The sequence below is a fragment of the Tamandua tetradactyla genome, chromosome 11 (assembly GCF_023851605.1).
Source record: "Tamandua tetradactyla isolate mTamTet1 chromosome 11, mTamTet1.pri, whole genome shotgun sequence".
Lineage (NCBI taxonomy): Eukaryota > Metazoa > Chordata > Mammalia > Pilosa > Myrmecophagidae > Tamandua > Tamandua tetradactyla.
Window position 1 is genome coordinate 41,031,086 of NC_135337.1, and position 24,642 is coordinate 41,055,727.

Consider the following 24,642-nt stretch of genomic DNA (forward strand, 5'->3'; position numbering starts at 1 on the left):
TGTACCCTGTAAGCAACAGGACTTTTTCTTTCCCTTCTCCAGTAGCTTAGGCTTTTTCTTCACAGGCAAGGGAAGCAGGAAAACAAGTAAGGCCTTCTTCCCATCCCATAACAGCCACCAGTCACCTCCTTCACGCCTGTGCAGCTGAGATGACTTTCAGGTCTCTGTCCCAGTCTTTTATATTTATATTTTTATTTTTTGGTGAACCTTCTGTAGAGGCCTGTGAGATAAAAGTTTGAGAGTAAGGGCAACCTTCCCTTGTTTCTGGATGCCTAGTTATCTCAAATTGGCACATTAGTTCACACTTACCTTTAATCTTTTTAAAATTTAATTTTAGCTGATTTCTTCTTAGTCATTTGTATGATGGCATTAGTTTCCCTATATTTTGTCAAAAGGCTAATGTATTCTGTCACTACTTGTAGGGGCTTGTACCTCTTTGGAATGGAGGCTACTCAGTTGTCTTGTGATTGCAGTACTATAAATGCTCAAGGAAGGTTATTTTTTTGTAGATTGACCAGAATTTTTTCTTATTTTTAATTTAGTGTGATCATCTTTTCTACTTTATGTATCCTAAGTAGAAGCTGATGTCTTTTGTTCTTCAGTATTGATCAATAAAAATCAATTCTGGCTAAATTATGCAGAAAAAGCATTTAATCATATTGATATGCATGAGTTAAAATTCACAGGAAGCTGAAGAACTCGGCTTAAAATTAGGTAAGAGCCAAGGTAATTCCAAGGTCCAAGCAACAAGGACTACTTTATCATCATGTCAGGTCACCTCTTCTGGAAGGAATGAACTCCAAACGTCTTAGGTTCTCAGGAGTCAAATTTCTGCAAGATTTTTGATTGGTATACCTTAGTTCTCATGCCCATCCCTTGCTTTTAGGAAGACACAATGCTTGTGCACAATGGAAGATAAGTAATGCACAAAATAGCTGTTCTACCACGTCTGCAGGGTGAATGGATATAGGGCAGGCAAAAAAAAAATACTTTTCCACCAGGCACATAGATGTTGCTGATTTACTGATTTCAGTCTGTTGCAATCAAGATTCCATTCATTCACTCATTTTTTTCATTCACAAATTTATTCATTTATTCATTCAACAAATATTTATTGGGTATTTATGTGCAAGACAATGTTCTTGTTATAAATTGTGCATAAATACAAAATAAGGAATGTTTTATGAACTAAAATTTAACTTTTGTGGTATACTTTTGACAGCAATTTCACTTTCTTACATGTTTTTGAAGTTATTCTTGAATATTGACATGGTTATAAGCATGTGAATAATAATCTATTTCATTTTGGCACAAAGGATTAAAGGAGTATTAGAGAATAATACTAGGGAGCCCATTTTTATTAACCAAAAATGCAAAACCCATCATGTGGATTATTACATATTTTTTTAGGGAAAATAGAATAGCCTTCAGAAGATAAACTGAGCATAGATTAGAAAATAATACTGTTATCAAACTTTGAGGTTTTACTCTAGAAATTATTTGACTCATTGAAATGCAGGCATATATTATTTTAAAGGTAACTGGATAATCTTTTTAATATTCTAAAATTGAAAACTTTTTGAGATGCTTGTCTGATAAGCTTGATCTTTTATTTATAGGTAGTGGTTTGAATAATTTTCTGAGTTCCAAAATTTTGAACTCAATAAATTTTTCAAATCTTTTTACTGATTTTTTTTCCTCCTATGTCCCAAGAGTATTATGGGATCTATTAGTCTTGGCAGTGACTTTAGGCAAAAGGGCAGGCTTAGAGGCAGTGCAGAATCACATTTAATAAGATTATATATAGTGAATCAGATTTTCATTCCTTGTACTTCTAAGGAATTACCCTTCTTGGAATCTGAGAGCCAGCCAGAAGGTTAGCAAGTTTAATGTTGAGTTGTTTGCTTGGCAAATGTAGTGGGTTTTTCTCAAAAATTGGTGTGGTGATGAAACATTCAATTTCTGGAATATTAGTGCCTTCAAATGGGGTGGACTATATAGAATTTCTTTCCTTAATGGAGTAGTAGAATGAAGCACTAAAGGTGTAAGCTCAGGAATCAGAAAGAGTTGGATTTAGACAAATTTAGATTCAAATCCTTCTTTACCAATTTCTAAGTTTGCAAGTTGGAGAAGATATTAAAAACCTTTAAATTTTCAGTTTCTTCATCTTTAAGAAGTGAGTAATAGGCTAACCTCATGGTGTTGTCATGAGGATTAAATGAAATAAATTAAGTACTTAGTACAGTCCATTACACTTACTGAAAAGTCAATATCTTAGTTTCTCAGCTGCCATGACAAATACCATGCAAGGGTTGGCTTAACCACAGGAATTTACTGACCTACTCTTTCAGAGGCCAGGAGGTGTACTTCCTCTGGGGGTCTACAGCTTTTGGCTGGCTGGAAATCCTTGGATTCCTCGGCTTTTCCCACATGGTAATGTCCTTTCTTTTCTCTTCTGCGTTCTGTTGATTTTTGGCTTCCTTGTGGCTTTGTGTGTTTGTTCAGTTTCCTTTGCTTATAAAAACTTTGGCCATACTGGATTAAGGTCCTCTATCATTCAGTTTGGGCACACCTTAACTGATAATAACATTTTCAAAAAGTCCTATTTACAATAGGTTTACTACCCACCCCAGGAATGCAGACTAAAACCAAGCACGTGTGTTTTTTAGGGTTCATAATTCAACCTACCACTCAATAAAAAAGAGTTATTATTATTAGCTTCTTGTTATAATAATCTACTAGGCTTGTACCCTCTCTTGGTGATTTAGGTTGAATTATTTATTATTCTTTCTGTAGATAAAATTGATACACTGAAATTGTGCTATTCACATTTAACTACTGTAATATCAATTAGAAACGTTATAATCTCAATCTTAAAATAACCAGACTTGAAAATTACCAATATAAGAAGAATTCGTATCTGTCACTGGAAATAGCAAAAGAAAACCCTAAGCTACATTCCTGACAGAGTGAAGATGTGGGCATATTACCGAATAGGAAAACCATGTTCCTTTTTCAGATCATATCATCCTTGTATGGGAGTCAGCACAAGAATGGAGATGCCTCTCATTGAGATTTTCTTTTTTCCATCTGTTTTAAGTCATCCCTTCTCATAGGGAATAGTAGATGATATTCTTTTTCTTTTTCTTTTTCTTTTTGCATGGGCAGGCACCGGGAAGGTAGATGATATTCTGGGTGACAGATTAGCTGAACTAGGTTTTATTTCTTGGATGTGTCACTAGTTTCTTATGTGACTTTGGCAAGTACCATATGACCCAGATTCCTTCTTGGTCAAATTTTGATGATAAAGATTTGTCCCCTCAGGCCTCAGCAAGTTGGGGGTAAAAATAGAGAATAGTTATTAGCACAGATCATTTTCCTTGGTTCTGCCCCCATATTCTCCTGAGGGACTTGTGTTCTAGTTGGCATGTTCTTTAGTTATTTTCAGTAGAGGAATGGGGGTTATGGAAAGTTGCTCAAAAACTCAGGACTCTTGGTTACTAGGGAGCATTTGCCATTTTCCTCCTTCTCTACTTGAGATTCCAGGAAATCAGAGTCTGTTGCTCCCTCTAATGCTGCTTCTCCCCTAATTCGTCAGTACTGCTGATGTCAGTGTTAAGTAATGGGTCCAGCTGAAAGTAGGAAAGCAATCAACAAAAACAAACAAAATAAAACAAAATTTTCTAACCAAATTTTGTCACGGAGTTTCTAAATATCACTGTTTTATGCTTTCAGTATCCTACTGAGTTTCCAGCAAAACAGACTTTTCCGTTTTTCTTGTGCCCTTATCTTCCTAAGACTGGGACATGGGAGCTGGACTGGAGGACAATATGAGTGAAAGATATTAAGCTGCCTTCAAATATTCCCTCACTTCTGACACATAGGCATGGTTATTGAACCAAGCTTGTGTGCTTGACTGTTCTAGTTTGCTAGCTGCCAGAATGCAACACACCAGAGATGGATTGGCTTTTAATAAAAGGGGATTTATTTTGTTGGTTCTTCAGAGGAAAGGCAGCTAACTTTCCACTGAGGTTCTTTCTTACGTGGAAGGCACAGGATGGTCTCTGCTGGTCTTCTCTCCAGGCCCCTGGGTTCCAACAACTTTCCCCGGGGTGATTTCTTCCTCCATCTCCAAGGGCCTGGGCTGAGCTGCAAGTGCTGAGATGAGGAATGCCGAGCTGCTAGGCTGTGCTACGTTGCAATCTCTCATTTAAGCACCAGCCAATTAAGTCAAACGTCACTCATTGCAGCAGACACGCCTCCTAGCCGACTGCAGATGTAACTGGCAACAGATGAGGTTCACGTACCGTTGGCTTATGTCCGCAGCAACAAGATTAGGTATCCTCACCTGGCCAAGTTGACAACTGAATCTAACTAACACATTGACTTTCTCTCCCTTAAGATGAATTATTATGTCAGCAGGAAAATCCTGAGTCCCTCATTCATATATCATCTTGGCAGACATTAATCTTCCAGACAAGCCCTAACTGATCTACAAAGCAGAACTACTTGGGCTCATTCAGGAACCCTAGCCTCATTGTCCATTATGCATCTTTTTACACAACAGGGAAATAGGTGTTAGAACATGTAATAATAACTAACAAAGGCAGTCTGGTGCTATGTAAGTGCCAAAGTGGATAGATAACTTAGATCATATGCTGATCTCTCTTGCCCCAGAATCTCGGCACTGATTAAGACCTCTAGAACCACAACCCAACTCCAGCAAAAATGAGGGAAGATTTTGAATGGACTGAGATTAAATCTTTGCTGCTTAATGGAGTGGCGAGATTTAAATAAAAGTTAATTTGAGTTATAGAAAACACAGTTAAGCATAAGAGAGATTCTGATGATACATTGGCATGAATTCAGCCCCTTTTCCCTTCCTCCCCAGCTCTATCTGCCTTAAGCAGCTTAATGGGTGTGCTGGCGTCCATGGACAGTTGGTGGAAGTGACATTTCAGGTTCTGTTGGTATTCTAGCAGAGGAAAATTAGTCTGGATCTATCTCCTCCCATGGGATGGGCAAAGAACATCACCAGGGAGCTAGTGAGTACTGAAGCAGTGGATCCTGGGAAGAGCTGGGTAGTCAGTGATCTATTCCTCCCAAGGGAAAAGACAATGCTGCTCAGATCTCCCAACCCTCACCAGGCCAAGAAACACTTGTAGGGAGCCTGGATCTCCCTGCTTCACAGGCTGGAAGAGAACCAGGAGACCTGAGAGCAGGGGGACTTCCTTCAGCATCCACAGCAGAGGATGGCAGCCTCTTTGCTTTAAACTATAGGCACCTGTAGACAGAGATGGCTTCATCTTTCACTATCTGTGAGATTCCTGTTATTTAGGATCTATGTTCCAATAAGGTGATAAAGAAAAATAACCAATCCAATAGCTATGAGAAGAGCAGTCATCAGAACAAAAATACTGCTGGATGAAGTACTCCTAGAGGAGCTAGGGGCAACTTGAATTAAAGCACAAGAGCAGCATAAAATATGTTTTCTAGAATTGAAAACATGGCTTCCCACATAAAAATTTGAAAAATTGAAGAAGTTAATCTCTACTGAGGTCTGAATTAGTGGTCTAAATGATTATCTATTAAGAAATATCTCAAAGCACAAGACAAAATAATATGAGTCTCAAAAGGAAATGGAAGACAGATCCAAAGGAGCTAATGTTCATGGACCTACAGAGAGAGAAAAAGAGCAGGTGGATTAGGACAATGATTAAAACTAATCAGAATAAAATTTCCCTAATTTAAAATCTAAGTCTGGTAAACTTTCTGAATATGAAGCATATAGGGGGAAATCCCCAAGTTTCTAAGCACTAAGAACAAACTACCTATTAAAAAAGAAGTATGACACTTGCATTAGGCTTTACATCTGCAATAATGAATTAATTAATACCTAAAGAAAGGACCACAAACAAAGAATCCGATACCTGGACACGATACCATCCACCTCTTAGCATGAAAGATATTTTAAGGCATATAAGAAGAGTTTATTACTTACGTATTTCTCAGAGGAAAGTCCATAAGAAAAGGCTTTAACGAAACAAGAAATAGAAAGAAATCTCAAGAATAGATACCTCAAGATGGAAAATATAGAAAAAGAAGTAAAACTACAGAGCAGGAGAGAAAGAAAGGGGAAAAGAGGAAGGAAGTGAAAGTATTCTGAAAGACATTATATTCAATTGGGGGAGGGAAGCATAGGATCTTGGTAAGGAAAATAATTAACATCTAGTTTTCAAGGTTTTTCCAGTAATGCTATCTGATTATAAGAACAAGGGAAAGAGAGATAACCATTTATGGAAAAGAAAAACCATGGCAGAAATTGTAAATAATTGAGAAGAAAGCAGAATGAATATAATTTTGTCAAACCATCAAGAATAAGTAACATAAATGTGGAAAACAACCTAAATAAGTACAAAATAAGATGGAAAGAAGAAAGCCAAGTAAATCAGACATTACACAAAATGTGTTTGGAATGAAATTCTCTTCTTAAAAATACTGTTAGATTTGGTTAAAAATGGCTCCATGTTTATGTTCCTTGCAAAAATGTTTACTTAAAAGAAATTAATAAAAGGGGTTGAAAATAAAGGAAGAACAACAACAGCAACATATCAATGGAAATGCACAAAAGGAGGCAGTACTGATAGCCAACAATGAGGAATTTATTGTTAAAGTCACTAAATGGGATAAGAGGAGACATTATGAAATGATTAGATGCAGAATGTGTAAAGAAGATATTGCCATCATAAACCTCTTTGTAGAAAACAAAATAGGAAACTAAATACACAAACCAAACTTTTAGAACTTCAAGGAGACATCTTACTTCAATTAAAAAAAATGAAATGAAAGAACGTGATAAAAATACAATTATATTGTGTTTTTCAGTATATCCTCTCCCAGAACTGAAATAACTGAATAGACCAAAAAGACTATGGAGAGGATTTAGAGGAAATGAATAATACAATTAATAAACTTGACTTAATATATTAAATATTAATATAGAGCATTTTATTCATTGAAGAGCAAATGTATATATATATTTTCATACTTCCACAGAACTGTTACAAAAATTGGTCATGTGCTTATCTGAAAAGAAACCTTAAATTCAAAGAAGTAGCGATCTTAACAGGTTACAGCCTCTCATCACAATCCAATAAAATTAGTTGGAAATTAAGAAACATTCAATGAGGTCAGTCTTGTATGAAAAAAGAAATTAAAGGAGAAACATTGGAAGTATCTAGAAACATTGGAAAAATGAAAACTTTACACAAGACCAGTGGGATGCAGCAAAAACTAAACTCAGAGGAAAATGTGTTTCCTTTAATTATGGAACCCAAAAAGTGAAAAGAAAAAGGAAGGAAGTACTTATCTTAATGAATCCAACCAAGAGCAACAACATCAGTAACAAACAAAATCGAAGAAGCTTGAAGAGGGAATTAATAATGAGAAAAGTGAAAGTATTGAAATGGATAAAAATAAATGCAAAGATGAGTTACTTTTAAAACCCTAGAAAATAAACACCATGTTAAGGCAGCTAAGAAAAAGAGAACAAAAACAAAATTACACAAGATTAACAATGTGAAAGTAGGAAATAAAAGAATTATGCATAAATACTAAAGGTGATTCTGTGGCAATATATGAAAAAAATGAAACCTAGAAAAAAATGAATATATCCCTAGGAAAATGTACATTATCACTACTGACACAAAGGTGAAAAACTGGAATGGACCAATTATTACAGAAGAGATTGAGAAGATGATTAATGACCTACTATTGAAAATGGCAGCAGGCAGATAAATTCACAGCTGAATTTTTAATCAATCCATTAAGGAATAGATAATTTTAATATCATTTAAACTATTGTAGCTCTTAAAAAAGATGGAAAGTTCTCCAGTTAATTTTATGAAACCAGAATAACTCAAATGATTTGAATAACTTGAATATCAAAACCTAAGAACAGCAATAATAAAAATAATAAAAAGTACTGGGCAATTTCACCGATGACCATAGGGCAAATATTTCAACAGCGTATAGGAAAATACAACAGAAGAATGAGTTAAAATCATAATACACTTCAATCACACAAAGCCTTTATTAGAGGAATGAAAGGGCAGTTCAATACCAGGAAGTCTGTCTGCATATTGATTGCATTAAAAATTAAAGGAAAAAATCCAGATCATTCTCAATAGATGATAAAAAGACAGATGAAGTTCAAGCAACCAATGCCAAGTGAAACACTAGGCAAAATAGGAACAGAAGGAAATTACTTATATAATAGAGAAAAGCCCATAGTTATACCTTAAAGTCAGTATCAAACAAGCAATACAAAATCATTTTTATTGGTGGCTCTAGGAAATATAAATAAAATAACTGGTATAAACAGAAAAAGAGACAAAGTTCTTGATGTTGATGATATGCCTCTTTTCTTAGAAAACCAAAGGGACTCTCATAAAAAAAAGATAAAATTAATCAGGGAATTTGATACATTGGACTGATGAAAAATAAATGAGAGAAATCACCAGCCTCTCTCTATTCAGACAAAAGAATCTAGAAAAAGAAATGGGGAACCTATTTCATTCAAAAGACAAATACTATAAAATGATTTAATATATATTTGATAAAAAAGGTACAGAATATACATGAAGAAATGCTAAAAAGAATTAGGTAACTCAAAACAAAATACAAACAATTGGAAAAGCCAATTGTCTTCTTAAATGGTTTGACTTAATGTCATTAAAATGTTAATTCTCCAAAAAGTAAATACATAAATTTAATGCATTTCTAATTAGACTCTATTCTCTTACATAAATACCACAGAATAACTGAAAGACCTTTAGAGGCCCAAGAATCTATAAAACAGTAATTGTGAATGAGTATAATCTTTAAATTGGGACTTTTTGGAGAATGATCAAAACATTATGACAGGAAGGCTCTAAACTGTTTAGTAAATACTTTTCTGTACAATAAATAAACTTAAACGTCACATATTGTAGGTGTTTTAGTTTGCTTCAGTTTGCTAAAGCTGCCGGAATGCAAGGTATCAGAAACAGGTTGACTTTCTTTTTGGTTCATTTTTTATTACACTGATCACAAAAGTATGAACACTCCAAAATTGTCATGGCCAAGAATAAATTGTATTGTTGTTCTGACCTAGAGTCATTTAGGTTCTACACTTAGCCTTTGAACAAAACACAAAACAACAACAAGAACAATATAATCCTGGACTACACTAGAGCTCAATGGTTAATTATGAAACATTTCCCAGCTAGCCGCACATGGGATGTTTCCTGAAGATACATGGAAATGTAGCTAGGATAAGAATATGTAATGCTCATCCTCACACAAGAAGGGAGGCTAGAAAAGGATAATGTATTCAAATGATTCTCAAGTAACAATTTTGTGTATTTACCAGCAGTTTGAGTCAGACATGAATGAACAGGAAAGCTGGGAGGAGGATCCTGATCGAAAAACATTTCAATGTATCCACAGTCCAGTCAGATACTGTGGTGTCACATAGTATAAACAACTGCCCAGTGATAGTTCCACTTACTTAACTTGCAGTAATTACATTTTTTCTATCTCATGCATGATTGAACACATATGTTGCCTTAATATTAACAGTCACAATTGAAGAAACAATGGTTTATTTTCTAAGTGACCAAGCTGCAGAATCTTAAAGCTGCAACATATGTTGCATTTTATTTTCATTGAACAGTTAAGACCTTCTATTTTGACTATTCTTGGTAAAGAGTAATTTAGCTTTTCCAGTGGCTCTCAAATGCCATTCATGACAGGTGGTGTCACATGGTGGCTACTGATTTCAGGGGATTACATTAAATGAACCCTCATTTCCAGTGCAATCTTTCATTAAAAGTCCATCCATCAGGACTTCTCTATCATGGTTGGCCAAGGAGTCCTGCTTTGGCTTCAGATATTCCTGAAATCTCATGGATGTTCTTTGTGCCATTTAAAAATATTTCTGGGGTGGGCCACAGTGGTTCAGCAGGCAGAGTTCTCACGTACCATGCTGGAGACCTGGGTTTGCTTCCCAATGCCTGCCCTAGTTAAAAAAAAAAAAGCAAAAAAAAAAAAAGATTTCTGAAAGAAATGTTCTAAACAGGTGGGTTTCTTCAGGTTTTACTTCTCTTGTGAAGTCTTTAACACAGTTCCAAACGCAGGTTTCTGTAAGCTTATTGTAGATTCTAAGGTATTCTTTAAACTCTTTTCTCTGATCATATTCTGGCACTATATTCTTTGTTGGGTTTATTAGTCACCCTTTCTGATGCATGAGTTTTCTCTCAAGCAAAAGTTGTTCAACCTCTGCTTGAAAGTGTCCAGTGAGGCTGGATTTTTTACTTAAGCACAGGCTCTTGCATCCAACACCAGTACGAGGCTAGTGGACTGCCTGAGGGTTGCGTCTTTGGGCGGCAGGCTGGAGTCAGGTAGGGTACTGTTGCTGCTGGAGAGACAAGAACCTGGGTTGGCTTATATAGTGGGGATCTATTAGTTTATGTATGTATGGTTCTAAAGTTGTGAAAATTTCCAAATTAAGGCATCAATTAAGTTATGACTTCTCTGAAGACAGGCTGCTGGCATCTGGGCACCCGGTCACATGGGAAGGCACATGGCCAGTATCTGCTGGTCTGCTGCACCTCGGTTTTGTTGCTTTCAATTTCTGGTTTCAGTGACTTCCTCTCTGAGCATCTGTGAGTCCTCTCAAACTTCTCCGGGGCTTCTCATAAAGGACTCCAGTTAGGGGATTAAAATCCACCTTGAATGTGGCAGTCACATCTCAGCTGAAATAACTTAATCAAAAGGTCCCACATATGATAGGTCTGCACCCACAGGAATAGACTGAAAGAACATGGCCTTTTCTGGGATATACAGCTACAAGCAACCACAGTAGGCTTTTTAATACCAGTCTCCATTTCTTTCTCAATAATGAACAGATGGTTAAACTTAAATGGTGGGATTAAAGATTTAAGTCTATGAGATTGAATGTTCTTTTGTGAGTCCCACATTATTCTTGTCCTATATGGTGGGACCAAACTCGGTTGTGCATTAGATGCTCCTATAAAGCTTCAAAATTATATATAGGTTTTACGTTCTCTCCCAATAGTTATTGCAGTCAGAATCTGTAGCGAGAATTTAGGAACCATTGGCCAAGTCTTATGCTGGAATGATCACTTCTTGTTTCCAGTCTCTTCCCTGAGTACAGAAACCCAGAAAAAGGTAACTACGTTTGCACTGAGAGGACTGTCTTTTAAATCCCTTTGTGAGAAATGACTCATTCCTTCAGAAATGAAAGTCAAATGTAGATTTTAAGAATCACACAGAGAATAGATTTTTGTATTGCCGAGAAACATGCACTATGTACTCCATTTTCAGTGTAGCAGAAGGCAGTTCAAGTATGCCGAAAACAGTGCCATATATTGATTTGGGTGTGAAATCCAGCTTTGCTTCCTACTAGCTGCATTGCCTTTGACAAATGAATTACCATTGTAATTCTCAATTACTTCTCATCTATAAAATGGGGGTGATAATTGTACATACTTCACACGATAACAGTATTTACCTCAAACATACTAATGGTTTGAGAAGTATTGTCTAAAATCAAGCAAACAGAAACACCACTACTAAACACCTTGTTCAGCAAGAGTCACTTGGAATGTTACTGTCAGTCACCATGTCCCTTAGCACACGGTCAAAACATAGTAGGAACTTAATACTCTTCAAGAGTGAAAGGCCTACACAGTAGTTTTATCAAAAGCATTAAGTATTAAGCATTAAATATCAAAAGTATTAAGTATTCTCTTTCTATCCAGCTGGCTCTTTACCAGTAACATTTCAAAAGTAATATCATTTGAGTGTCCAGTTCATGCTGGTTTGATACCTTAAAATCAATGCCTAGGTAAGTACAGTTTCTAGGCTGAGCAATCATCTCCTTCCATCCCATCTCATTTACAACAGGAAATCTGCTGATTCGGTGTTGTCTACCGGGTGCTTAGAAAAAATTTCACTTGTGTCCTGCTACTCTGGATGCCTGTTCGGCGTACCTTGACTGTGTGCTACCCATCAACTCTTTCATGAGAGTAAGCTCTTGCTAGGCAGAACAGTTCTTACTGGTGGCAAAGCTGCACAGCAGTCTGTGGCAGACTGGCGGAGAGAACAGTTTCCTTTCCAGCTCTATGCTATATTTTTGGACCTGAAATCTCACAAAGTCATTTGTGAAAATGATTCCTAGGTTTTCCCAGAGGGCGCAAAACCATTCTAGGCCTCTGGGTGGAAAGCAGGGAAGCATGGATGCCACTCCATTCCCTCCATTCCTTTTCACAGTTTTCCACAGCACAGAAAAACCCCTTCCTTCTTTGTTCAGAAACATATGTTCCAAGATGGCAGCAGTCTGCTGGGTCTACAAGTGATCAGGTTCTAAATCTCAGATGGGTATCAGGTGACCCACCCCAAGGCTAAATAAATCCCCATTTCCCACAGCTCTCTCATCCAGGACAGCTGTGGACATAGATTCAAAGGGCATCTTGTCTATTCCAGTTCTGTTCCTGCTGTAGTCTCTTTTAAAAGTGAAACAACATCATATGGTAAGAAGATCCACACATAAAGAGGCCTCAGGACACTTAGGCCGTGAGTCGCAGCTGCCTGGTGTCACTGGGGAGTGGGTTCCCCTTGGCAACATGGGGCCCTGCGGATTTCTGTCGTGCTGGGACTGACTCATGAACATTTACAGTAACAGTTCAGTTAACGGAATAACAATGGCACACTCTGTGGAAACAATTTAATTTTAGTCCTGATTTCTCAAAAACCTTTCTTGAGGTGTGGTGAAAAATTGTGAATACCCCCACTGCTTTTTCTTTCAATTCTGATTACGGTATATGAGGACCTATGACATTTTAAAACTCTTGCCCCTTCCTTCTCACAGGGATTGGAAAAATGATCATTTTTAAAAATGATTAACAAAAAGGTAATGGAGACGTCCTCCTGGTGGTCACATGACCCTAACTGTTCTTTGCCGCCATTAACGTTTCCAGGCTAGTCCTGGCGAAGTTCAGTCTCTTCTTTCTGGTCCCTATTCCTACTTCAAGGGTACCATCTACCTTAGACACCTCAGCGTCCCCCTCTCTCTACCAAGAAACACAGTTTTCAGGAAGGCAGGATAAACAAACTCACATTTAAGTGTCAATCATGATATGATAAGGCTTAGTGTGCATCCTTCCCAGGGGCATTCTATTGGAAAGGCTGGAGTCAAAAATCCCAGTTTACAATGGCTGTTGTGCCATGTACAATCTAAGAGACTTTAACCCAGGACAGCAAACTCTCTGAGCCAGATTTCTCCGCTTGAAAAATAGTAACATATTACCAATCTCAGAAGTTTTGAGAAGAATAAATGAAGGAAAGAAACTGGAAACACTTTCAGTACAATTTAGCCCACAGCAGGTGCTCAATTTCAGTTAATTCAAAAGGAGACAAAAACCTTAATCCAGAGAAAACGGATTTTGTCTGTGGGATTTCATATTGTTTGGGAGGCTTTATTTTTGCTTTCTTAAGTCATATTTTATGGATATTGCCAACTCTTTTCTTTACTTTAAGGAAACTGTACACTTTTCTTGCGCTCCACCACAGCCCTAAATGAATCTTACAAGCCTGGTTGTGACAAAGCAGAGATTACCAAGTGCTTCCACAAAAGCTTAGGAAATATCACTGTGCAGACTTCTTTCTCCAGTTCTGTAAAGTCCATTCCGTATGAGGACGTGGTTGCCTCCCCATTCCCAAGACACTGGCCTCTAAAATAGTGAATAATGAACCCCAAATATTCTCGAATCTCTCTACTAATCTTTTCTCTACACATTAAAACTGTTTCCTAAATCTACATTTTCCACCTGCTGCGGTTCGACACCTGGAGAGCAGCAACTGTGATTCTGAGCGGCCCCCTCCCCGTATCTACAGAGCAGCCAAAGGATGGGAGCCCCACCTGATTTTGTTTTAACTTTCAAGTTGCCCTTCGCTCCGTAAAGATGCTTGGAAAAAAGAGCTGAGTAGCCCTTTCAAAGACTCTTGCGCTAAGACGGGATGTGGTCTAGGATGTTTGCACCATGGGCCCCAAGGTGGAGAAAGAAGCGGCATGAAGCGCCAAGCTGGGGCCCGCGAGGCTTCGCATCTCCTAGGGAGGGACCCCGCCCAGGCGCCCGCGTTGCTAGGTCCTCTGTTTGCCGCGTTCCGAAGGAGCCCCAAGCTGGACCAAGGGAAACGCAGGGGGTGGGGGAGTGTCCGGAAAGGCCAACCGACTGTCTTCAATAAACAAGTAAGAGCAGCTGCTTCTGCGTTGTTTCCAGTCCCTCCCGGCGCAGACCGGGCAGAGGATTCCCCTCGTCCTTGGTTCCTCCCAATCGTCGCCCGCCCGACGCGCCCTCGGCGCCCGCTCCTCTCCGCACGCCGCGCACCCCCGGTCGCAGCGGGCGAATGGTCTGGCCCATCGGTAGCTGCCACCCCCTTCGGCAGCGACAGCTGCTCCAGCTGCTCCGGGTCCAGCGCCCGAGCCCCGAACCGTGGCTGCCGCGGGCGGTGGGCGGGCGGAGGGGAGCACCAGACCACCGGCTCAGGCTGCCCGGGCCCGGAGCGGCAGCCAGCGGGGCGGCCAGGAAGCGCGGAAGCCGCGGAGGAACCGACCGCATCGGGAAGGCGAGGTCCAGGGTTGGGGTTTCCCTCACCCCGAAGTGAGTAACCTGCAGCCCGGCTCCATCTCCGTCCCCCCTTCAATGTCCCTGCGCCCCGCAGACTCGGTCCCCACCTCGGCACGCTCGAGGGGTCACTGCTCTAGGGACACTGTCCCTGGTCGGAGCAGCAGAACCGGGAGCTACTGAGCTACTGCTGTTAGTGCTAATGATTCAGCACCATTCGTGCCCCGAGAGGTTTGGCCAGAATGTGGGGGAGGTGGGGGAACGAGGTCAGTTGCTGGGCTCTCACCTTAGTTTCTAGGCTCCAGAAGAAAGCCCTGGGCGGGCGGGGTTGGGCGCGGTGGATGGGGAGGTTCCCTGCCGGCTCGTTCTCTAATTCCGTCCTTTCCCCACCTCCTGGCACAAACCTCCGTGCGAGGTGCCTTCTTTAAAATGTCAGATTAGTGTCTTTTTTTTCACATGCAAGTGAAGTCTAGGGACCTCGTCGATACCACTTAAGTTTTTCCGCTTTTTCCTTCAATGGATGACTAATTCATCCCACCATCCACTTTATTTTACATCACATAGCATTTCCCCCACTAATGTGAGTGAAATATGCTGTTATCAAAGTGGTCTTGTATTCAGGGTCCTTTTGGTCCTGGTATAGGAGGAAAAGGTTTAAAGGATGATAAAAATAGTACTTTAAGAGCCTAGGCATTTGGTTTAATATGTATTATTTCATTAACTCATCACAACAATCCAGAACCAAATGTGGAAACTGAGGCACAGAGAAGTTAAATTACAAGCTCGAGGCCACAGAATTTGAATTTGAATACGGAAACATTGGACTTTAGAGTCAGGTTTCCCTGACATCCAATGTGTTAATGAGTAGTGTGTCCAGGTGTACATATGTATGGTCTGTTAGACATTAAATGTATGATTAAATTTCTTAGGAGTAAATGAATCTCAAAGAACATCAACAACCTGTAAACTTCTCGTGTATGGAATTATTTTTCTTTTGGTATGAAAATAAGATCATGCTTTGAATCATGTGAAAATGATCTCTTTTCTTAGAAAGCATATGTCAAAAAATATTGGGACAACACTGCAAAGGAGTGCCAGGGGATAACAGGAGATGTTCAGCACATTTTTGGCAATGATGTTTGGTAGAGACTCAAGTGTTGGAGAAATCAATAAAGTAAAAAGAAATCTGGAAATCTTTTTTAAACTTTAGGGAGACATTTGCAGAAAGAGCAGTTTTCTAGTTTTAAGCTGTTCTTTTGGGGTGTATGGCTGAACACTGATTGATTGGGAGTCAGATAAAGCCAGGTTCATATATAGTTATTTGATTTATTACAACTCTGTGATTTGGCATAGCAAATGATAACTTCTTTTTGCAGACTAGGGAATTTAAATATAGAGAAGGTTCATGATCACATAGCTATCAAGAGATGGAATCTGTATGAGCACTGACTGTTAGGTGTTAGCTTTTCCATTTGAAAATGTATGTGTGTTTTTGCAAAATATATTTCTGTACAGTGGGAAACTGAGTTGATTGGTTTTTCCCATGCAAGCCATAGGACTTTGTGTGCTCTGTCTGCAAAAATAAAGGATACTAAATCTTTCTTTGTCCTTTGGTGGGTCATTTGATTTGCTTTCACTTATGATTTATGGATTTTCTAGTAACATATGCAAGTATTGTTCATGTCTCAGGAGGCAGGTTGCTATAGTACAAATGCTCGTTATCACTAAGTACTGAAATAGTATTTGATGGCAGACGGGAACATAGTCATCTTATTCCATCACTTTAAAAATATTGAGCCATTTGCAGTGGAGACTTGAAATTAATGGGGCTATTGTTGGATGAAAGCCTACTGTCTAAATAAGGACCAAAATGGAGATACAAGGTTACATTATCATTCGGACAAGACTATAAGTAAGGTCCTGTGATGAGTCTTAAGTTTGATTCCTTAGGAAATAATTTTTTTGTTCTTTCCTTGGCTGTAGAATATATATATGTATATGTATTTATTTATTTATTATATATATAAATTGTATGTATATATATTTTTTGCCTGGGCAGGCATCAGGAATTGAACCTGGGTCTCCAGCATGACAGGTGAGAACTTTGCCTGCTGAGCCACCATGGCCCGCCCTGTAGACTATATTTTGAACCTTGGTGAGATATCTCACAATTCAATTTTAATCCCACGGGAGACAGCAGAACTGGTGTGAATGAATAAGCAAAAATGCAATATCATGGTTATTAAAAAGAAAAGGAACGCCCATTTCCTAGTGATGGAAGGTCAGCAGCATATTTTAAAACAAAAGTAGCACATTTTATTTAGATGACATCACTGAGAGTATGAATATATCATCAACCTGACTTTAGAACTGTACTTCCTATCTCTCTATATGTATGTCTATATATATTTGTCAAATGATTACTGACTTCAGACAACTTATAATTTTTCTGGGGAGATAGTTACTTCCTAATGAGTAATTAACCAAACAACCTAGAATTGGTTTAATATCAGAAACAGGTGGTTCAGAATTAAATGCTTAGGCATCACCTTAGGAGAAAGGAGAAATCCTCGAGGCTGATGTAATCAGAGGATCAGGAAAGTCTTCATGGGTAAAGGGAATTGAAACAGTCTCTGAGAGATGGGAAGGATTTCCATAGGCAAAGAAAAAGTCAGACACAGGTTCGGGTGAGAAGTGTTCATGTACTGTTCATGTACTTGGTGACATTAGAAAAACCTTGAATAACAGGTAGTGAAATCAGTTTCTGATACGGTAATCATAGGGAGCTGGTGTAGATTTCTATGCAGGCTAAGTTTCTCTTCGGCCTCACTCACATTCTACATGTCCCTTGTCTCATGTCCCATTTCAGAAAATGGTGTATTTTCTGGGTACTGCTACTAAATGATTAGTTGTCACCAAAACCCAGAAAAAGTTTTCTATGCAAGTAACATTTTTTCCTTTTCCAAGGGAATTTGCCCTTAGAAAGTGTTTTCCCCCATTCTAGAATTGTGAACAATTTGCAAACTATAAGAATATAAAAAGGAAAAGAAAATCACCTAATCTTGCCAACAGAAGACAATCATCATTAATATTTTGATATATTTCCTACCACTCTTTTTTCCATGCATAGTTTTAATCATGCAACATATATTATTTTTAAATTTGTTTTAATTTATTCTTATATTACTTTTTGTATTATATTTTTTACTTTAAATTCTATGTTTTCAAATTTAATTACAATTGGAAAATAAGCATTTGAAATGCATACGTAATATTCTATTAGATAGATATATCATAATTTCTTAATCATTCCTGACTTGCTGTTTTGTTGATGATAACTGTTCATAATAATATGAACCTATTTGTGCATAAACTCTTCTGTATTTTAAAAATTAGTCTCAGATATAAAATTTCTGGATGAAAAGGTATGAGTTCTTAGAGTTTGACTATTTTAAGCAGGTTTAGAAAGTCTATTGGTTTCCATAAACTATATAATATTTGCCTTTTACTAATCAATGATCAACACTAACACCTGTCAGCTCCTAAGATAACACTCTTCTAGGCAACCTTTTCTTTTGATTAGAAAGGCTTGTTAAGTCATAGGGGCTGGGAGAAAGGCAGGCAGCATAACTAGCTAGGGCCATTGAGCAGAGAAGATGTAAATGAAGTTTGAGAACAGATTTGGTTGGAGTCAGGCAAGGGTCAGGGAAGGGGCATATGTCGCAGACTACTCTGGTCCTAGCTGTATTTGTGAACCTCACTTATACATCACCCCACTCCCACCCCCGCTCCCACACACAACACCCATCTCCTTCAAACTTCAGCTTCCTTCTTTCTCCTGTGTCGGATTCCCAGATCAACCGGTTCCGTGTAAGCACAGATATGAGCTTACTTTTGCACTTTAATTTGGTGACTCAGGATGGCAAGGACAGGAATTCCCAACATTGCCAGCTCTCAGCAGAAACCCTGGGTACAAGCTGTGGGAAGGGAAGCCCATTCTGTGGATATTGCAGACCTCCACCCCGTCCCAGCTGCGCGCTGCCAGAGACATTTTTGAGAACCATGGCCCCCGCGAGATCCGTAACTTTCCCAATACCCCTTCCCTGCATCCAGGCAGTCCCCCTCTCGAGATCCACCCACCAGAGGAAATTCCTCTCAAGTAGATGATCACGCCTTCTCTTCTACCATCTGTTCTCCATTTGGGGGACACCTGCGCTGCCTTTTGTGATGACTTGCCCCCTGGGTGCACCTGAACTTCCTCCGGGTCCTGCCCCCCCCTGCCCTCCAGGACTCCACGGAGGCTGGGAGGCCACTTGGGTGGCGGGGGCATTAGCTGCCTCTGGAGGTTGATGGAAGGGGCATGGGGAGCATGAGCGTGTCTTGAGGGTGCAACTAGGGAGCAGAGAGGCAAGCTCTTCTAATAAGTCATCAGTCTTGGGAGACTTGAAAGGAAACCATGAAAGTTGAAAAACCATGTGACAAATCTAAAGGGGCCCCGCCTTATCAGGTCCTGATGGAATAATTGCGGGTGGAACATAGACATTCTGGTGGGCAGAGGTTTTGTGTGTGTGTGTGCAGAATTTGTCCTGTGCTTAGTTGAGATATATTATTAAAAACAATTTGCTTAAGCTCTTAGAAGGTGGTACATCTATTTCTGTTTCGCTCCGGCTCTATTAGGAGTCAAAGTTGAAGTAGGTTTAGCAAGTGGTTTCCGTGGTTATTTTAAGTTGAAGTAGGAAACTGTTAAATTTGAATGGGCATGCCTATTTATTCCACACCAAACTGTTCCTTCTCTAGTTCCCATTTGACGCTTACCTGCTAAAGTATTTCTATGTCTAGTGCGCATGGTAGTTAACAAAGCCAAGAGATGGGAATTGTTCAGCTCTGGGAGGGCGAGTGATAAAGTTTACTCTTTACTCTTTCATTTTTTACTTGCAAGGTACTGGTGGGCCTGTGTTCCTTTGATTATTTTGAAGGGTAAAGTTAGGTGGTCAGATGGTCACTGGGTCTTCTCTGGGGCTGACCCAGAAGTCTCTGAGAACTTTCATTTTGCAGTTGATATTCACCATTGTATGTGCTGAACTATCTACATTATTTACTTTTTCTAAATTGGGCTCTGCCACCCAAGCTCCAATCTTCAGAGTTACTTTTGTCGCTCTAACTTAGCCATATGAAATGGAACGTTATATTTGAGAAAGGATTGTTTTGAACATTTCCTACTCTAACTCATAGCTTTGTGAAGTTGGACTGGTGCCACAGCTAATTAAACAAAATGACCATAGCCTGTTTTCATAAAAATGTCCCCACACCCCCATTCAGTATGTGCACTGAAATTGACTTTTTAAAGTAAATGAGCATTTGTAGTTTTGGGAGATGGATTCAGACAATTGCCTGTAAGGATCTAGATCATTACAAGGTTATTTGATGGATTAGAATTTTAGGGCCACTTAGTTATATCTCTCCTTTGAGGGAGCATTATCTTACTTTTATAAGAGAAGTGACCCAAATTAAATTTTATTTGTGCAAAACCTGCTTTAATTTGTGTGATCCAAATGCAGGGTATGACTGGCTTTGTGATGTAATTGGGGATACATGTGGAATGTTGATAGCAAATTCATCTAGCTAGCAATGGTGGGTTTCATTTGAATCATTGCATTTCATGAGAAAAATTTCATGTGTAATTTTTGTCATCATTATTATTTAAAATCTATTTATTCAAGGTTCTTAAAATTTATGACCACGTGTGGCATTAGCAGTGACTGCTAAAAAATCAGGACAATAATTTTAGTACACATTTCAGTTTATATTTAAACTCAGTCAACAGTTAACTAGGAAATATGTGCTAGCTGGAGAGAAAAGATAGAAGTTGAACACTTTCTTTAATCAATTTAATTTACATGATTTCAAATGGAATATTTTCAATTAGTTTTAGGTTTGATCACATCAAAAGTGGTCATATTTAGTTACCTAGCATCTCTCAATCTAGAATCCTCAAAACTGGCAGATGCTATTTTCTCCTTTTTAACAATGTGAAAAGTCAAGAAGGAGAGAGAGAGGAAAACCCAGACAAAACTTCCATGCAGAACCATGGAGGGATTAGAAATTGGTCTGCAATTACTTCTCTTAGATACTAATTTTGACATAGGTGAGAGTATTTACTTTCATACGTACATGGGAGGATGATCTTTACTGGTTTATTGGGTTATTTCTTTGGTTTTACCTCTTTGAGAATATTTGAGGGAAAAGTAATTTCTTAGGTTCATTGGATACCTTTCTCTAATTTCTGATGTCTGTTTTTAGTTCACATCAGTTTTCTGTTGGCTCACCACAGACCCATTATTTTTTTGAAAATCTAAACAAGTTATTTTTGGAACTCGCAACAATAATAAAAGGAAAATAGATAACTTAACTACCAAGGAGAGCTTGAAAGGGAAGACTCCATGCCTCTCAAAATTTAGTGTGCATAGAACCACTTGGTGACCCGGTTAAAAAAAAAAATAGCAAATTCTTGGCCTTCCTTTCAGAGATCTTCACTTGCTAGTTCTAACCTGATGCCCAGAGGTTTTCAGTTTCAACAGGTAGCCTGGGTGAATTCAATGAAATGATCCAGGAGCAACATTTTTAGAAATGCTGACCAAATTTTGAGAAATGCTGACATATTTTAATGCTTTTTTTAAATGATGGCATTTCTAATCCATAACTTTGAAATAAAAATGAATTTTACTCAGGACACCTTCAGCTTCCTGAAAGTGTGCATTTTGTGGCAAATCACATTTTATGTGCCAGGGTTTAAATTATATGGGAATTCACAAGATCTTGTTTTATTTCCTGTGTTTTTAAAAGGCAGTAAAAAAAAATTCTATCGCTAAGAGATCAAGGAAGTCACATTTCCAGGATGGAGATGTATTATATATCTATATCCTGTTATATAGGAAAAAATGGAAAAGTATTTAAAAAATAAAGCACTTAACTTGGATGTTTTCTAGGAGTCCACATTATTGTTACACTCACTAACACCGGTATCAAGAACTAGTCCTGGGGACTTGTGCAATTCCCAGAAACCTCTTATCCTGTGTTATAAAATATAAATATTAGAGCTCTTTACATACAAGCACTTTTGAAAATGTGAGATATTATATATTATTGCTAGAAAATTGTAAATCATGTATCTCATGTTCCCAAGAATTTTTACAGTAAATATTCTCATATGATGAAGTTCTTGAGGCAGAGGAGGATTTTAGTTTTTGTATCATCTCCATTAGGCCATGAGGGGCAATAAATGCCATATATATGTAATTTTTAAGATACTGTATGTTCTGTTCATAGTGGTAAATTAAGGTGATGTTTATAAAGAGAGATATTGAATGAAGATTATATTGGACAGATAGGGCAAAATAATGACATCTGTTAAGTCTGTATACGATTACATGGGTGTTTATTGCATATTTTTTGTTTGAGATATTTCTTAATTAAAAATTAAAAATTATAAAGATTCTAGTAGGGGTGGCAATGAAATTTCATCTTCAGTGCTTATTCCTATTGATTGGTAGTGGCTGTGTGGCATGCCTAGCTGAGGATTCCGAGGCTATGTTTGCACTTAGTAGAAGTCAAATAATTACATAGATCACAATATTTATTATACTCTTCTGAAAATAAAAAAGATTAACACAGTCTGCCATGAATAAGGGAGGGTGTATGTGTCATAGATTTGCTGTTCTTTTTATACTATTTGTAAATATAGTAAGCTAATTATTAAAACTAGTTTATTTTAAGACACTTTTGCATATAATTTACCATGTTTCAAAATATTATTTTCCTCATATATGGGCTTTTGTGGTATATTTTGTCACAAAATCTAAAGCATATTTGAAGGAATATGCTACAATGTAGGGCATAGAAGATAGCAGAGGGATGGAGACTATATGTGCAAAAGCTTTTCCACGTTTCAAAAATAAGTGCAAAATGAGCTTTCCTGGCAGAGGAAAAGTTTACTGTCACGTATGTTGTAGAGCTGTTATTTCGGAATAGGCACTTTCTCTATTAGTTTATCTTGGAAATGTAATGTGTTGAGAGCACTATTTTTATCTTTGACTAAGGAATAAAAAGTTAAATGTGATCTTTTCGTAGTGCTGTATATTTACTTTCATATCATGCTAGACAGTGTCCCTATAAATTCTATTTTTAGGAGCTACAAGGAATCAGAATAATATGAATAGAGGATCAGTGTAAGTCCTAAAGTGTAGCTTCTACTGGGAACAAAGTTAAGCAAATGCACTCAGCAGTGTCTATGAATAGAGATTTAGATCGCCAAGTAAAATTACCTAATAATAGTCCAGTAGTTTTTCTCCCCTTTAAATACCTGACCATGATCTGGTAGTATGAAAGTGATTACCATGTTTTCTGGAAGACTAAAGTAGTTACTTTTTCTTTCAGTATAGTATCTACATATTGTGATTTATATAATTTGGTTGATTTCTGACATTTTGTAGGCATTCTACAAATGAAACTTTTTCTTCCAGTTAATTTCTGTAAAATTGATTATTTCTAGCAGTTAAAAAATGCATTATTAGATTTGTTTCAAATTCATGTTTATTGGTTCTTTTCCTCCTTATTCTTTAAAAGTGACAGGATTGTTTTTGACATTATGTGATTTTTGACAAGATTTTTTTTGACATTATGTAATTATGGTGCAATTAATTTAACAAATTGAACTTAATTTTATTGACTTTGTCTTTTGAAGAGCCACTTAAAAAAATATTTTTTTGAGAAATCTTCACACACATACATTCCAAACATGGTGTACAATCAGTGGCTCACAATATCATCACATAGTTGTGTATTCATCACCATGGACATTTTTTAGAATATTTGCATCACTCCAGAAAAAGAAGTATAATGAAAAAAGAAAAAACTCATACATACGATACCCCTGACCCTTCCCTCTCATTTGACCACTAGTATTTCCATCTGCCCAGTTTATTTAACCCTTTGTCCCCACTATTATTTATTTATTTATTTATCCATTATTTTAACTCATCTGTTAATACCCTGATAAAAGGAGCATCAGACACAAGGTTTTCACAATCACACAGTCACGCTGTAAAAGTTATATCTTTATACAACTAACTTTGAGAATCGAATCTAGTGGAACACAGCTCAACAGTTTCAGGTATTTCTTTCCAGCCACTCCAATACATCATCAGCTGAAAAGAGACATCTATATAATGCATAAGAATAATCTCCAGGATAACCTGACTCTGCTTGGAATCTCTCAGCCACTGAAACTTTATTTTTTCTCATTTCTCTCTTCCCCTTTTGGTCAAGAAGTCTTCCTTAATCCCTTGATGCTGGGTCCTGGCTCATTCTGGGATTTCTGTCCCATGTTGCCAGGGCGATTTGCACCCCTGGGTGCAAATAGGAGGGAGGGCAACGAGTTCACCTGCTGAGTTGGCTTACAGAGAGACCACATCTGAGCAACAAAAGAGGTTCTCTGGGGTGACTCTTAGGCCTAATTTTAAGTAGTAAAGAACTACTTTTTAATCTTCAAAATGCAGAATTTTGCTATAATTTAAAAAAATATTGATAGAAATTGTTCTTTTTTCTTTTCTTTTTTTAGTCTTATTTCCTTCTGTTCAGATTGAGTAAATTCTATTGATATAGTCAAGTTCATTAATTCTATACTCTGTTATCTCCACTCTACTATTGAAACTATCCAGCAAGTTTTCAATTTCAGGAATTGTATTTTTTCAGTTCTGTATTTTCCATTTGATTCTTTTTTATAATGTCTCTTTCATTGCTGAGATTTTCCATTTTTTCATTTGTTTCAAGAGAACTTGTAATTGATTGTTGAGGCATTTAAAAACTTGTGACTGCTTTGTCAGATAATTCCAGTATCTACTTCATCTTGGTACTGGCATCAATATCAGTTGATTGTCTTTCCTCATTTGGATTA

The 24,642-nt window shown here is 37.8% G+C and overlaps 1 protein-coding gene across 13 annotated transcripts in view; it reads left to right on the forward strand.

Annotated features, from left to right (window-relative positions):
- The first annotated feature begins 14,483 nt into the window (after window positions 1-14,483).
- The window catches only part of TTLL7 (tubulin tyrosine ligase like 7), a 212,516-nt gene continuing 202,357 nt past the window's right edge, over window positions 14,484-24,642 (forward strand). For all 13 annotated transcript variants that reach the window (XR_013159370.1, XR_013159372.1, XR_013159371.1 and 10 more), the window contains exon 1: window positions 14,484-14,726. The gene's annotated coding sequence lies outside the window, so the exon portion shown is untranslated. The remainder of the gene's footprint in view (window positions 14,727-24,642) is intronic.